The sequence below is a fragment of the Arachis hypogaea genome, chromosome 20, assembly GCF_003086295.3.
Source record: "Arachis hypogaea cultivar Tifrunner chromosome 20, arahy.Tifrunner.gnm2.J5K5, whole genome shotgun sequence".
NCBI lineage: Eukaryota > Viridiplantae > Streptophyta > Magnoliopsida > Fabales > Fabaceae > Arachis > Arachis hypogaea.
In genome coordinates, this window is record NC_092055.1 from 58,940,150 (window position 1) to 58,942,150 (window position 2,001).

General features: G+C 41.2%; 1 non-coding gene across 1 annotated transcript; it reads left to right on the plus strand.

The window, feature by feature from the left end:
- Positions 1-373: 373 nt before the first annotated feature.
- LOC112788064 (small nucleolar RNA R71) lies at positions 374-477 on the plus strand. Its single transcript, XR_003195446.1, has one exon. It is a non-coding gene; the product is annotated as a small nucleolar RNA R71 (small nucleolar RNA).
- The last annotated feature ends 1,524 nt before the right edge of the window (positions 478-2,001 follow it).

Here is a 2,001-nt window from a genome sequence, read left to right on the forward strand (position 1 = left end):
CCTTTGTTGGTTTCCCACATAGTTGGCCTCTTCCCAATCACCTCCTTCAATGCTTACTTCCTCTTGATCTTGTGTGTGTATTGCAGCCACTTGCTTTGTTTCTAATTGCCTGGTAAGCTCTGCTAGTTGCTTGGCAAACACCTTGTTTTGAGCTAGAATTGTATCAACATGGTTCAGCTCCATGACTCCCTTAGTGTTGTGCCTCTCTGATGCATAGTAGTACTCATTCTCAGCCACTGTCTCAATCACTTCAATGGCCTCTTCCACAGTCTTTTTCCTGTTCAATGAACCTCCTGATGAATGGTCTACAGCCTTCCTTGATTCATAAGAGAGCCCATCATAGAAGATGTGCAATTGCACCCAATCATGGAACATGTTTGGTGGGCATTTCCTTGTCAAGTCCTTGAATCTCTCCCATGCCTCGTAGAGAGTTTCACCATCTTGTTGTCTAAAAGTTTGAACCTCAGATCGAAGCCTATTGACCTTTTGTGGGGGGTAGAAACGTGCCAGAAACTTGCTTTCCACCTCATCCCATGTTGTTAGACTCCCCCTTGGGAATGATTCCAGCCACTTAGCTGCTTTGTCCCTAAGTGAAAATGGGAACAAAAGCAGTTTATAGGCATCTTCCTGGACTCCATTGGACTTCACAGTGTCACAAATTCTCAGGAATTTTGTGAGATGTTGGTTGGGATCTTCATTAGCACTTCCACCAAATGAACAATGATTCTCCACCAGTGATATTAGCTGTGGTTTGAGCTCGAAATTGTTGGCCTGAATGGGTGGTTTCTGGATGCTACTACCACAATTCCCAGAGGTTGGGTTTATGTATGAACTAAGAACCCTCCTCTCAGGAATGGCATTGTTTCCATCAGCTCTCTCATGGTTGTGAACTTCTCTATCCATGTTGAGATCTAGAGCTTCCTCAAAATTGTCCTCAGATTCTCCTTCAGATTCCTCTTCTCCCACTACTCTCTTCCCTCTTGCTTCCCTTCTCAGTCTATGAAGGGTCCTCTCTGGTTCGGTATATGGAGGAGTTGATGTCTCTCCTCTCCTACCTGTCATACAAGAACACAGCACAGGCAACAACAAGTGAAATACTCTTGGTTAATGGAAGAGTATGGTTAGAGCAATTGAGGAATTAATTCAAACAGTTAGTGAGTCAGTGAGTTAGTTGCTTGAATTTAAAGGCATAAAGAAAGAAAGCATGTGCAGAAATTAAAATTCAACAAGTAACTTGTACTGAATGAATCAAAACAAAAAAAAAATGCTCAATCTAGTTAACTTCCAATTTGAGAATTGTCAATCGAAAACCAATCCCCGGCAACGGCGCCATAAACTTGATGCGCATAAACTAGTTATGCTACGATTTAGGAAATTTGCACGATCGGCAAAATTCCTTCCGGCAAGTGCACCGGTTATCGTCAAGTAAAAACTCACAATAGAGTGAGGTCGAATCCCACAAGGATTGGTTGAGTGAGCAATTCGGATTAGAAGTGTGTTCTAGTTGAGCGGAATCAAGATTTGAGATGAGAATTGCGGAATGTAAAATTGGCGGGAAAAGTAAATGACAAGAAAATTAAATGGCGGAATCTTAAATTGCAATGAATTAAAGAGCAGAATGTAAATTGCTGAAATTAAAAGGGAATGGGGGTGATTGCATGAATTGAGTAGCAGAATGTAAAGAGAAAGTGGAAATCAGAAATGGGGGATTCATTGGGTTATAGGAGATATTGAGATCTCCGAATCAAAACATGTTTATCTCTTCCTCAAGCAATGCGTTCATTGAATTTTGCTTGGCAATCTTATATGATTGGATCCCAATCCCTTGGCTCACCAATTCTCTCTAAAAATGAACAAATTCCCAATCCCTTGGTTTAAATGTTCATAAGAAGAGATGATGCTCGATCACTGATTATACCACACAGTTTCATGAACCACAATTTGGTAGGATTACATGTGACAATATCCATCCAAACCCCAATCCAATTCACTGTGAGAAAG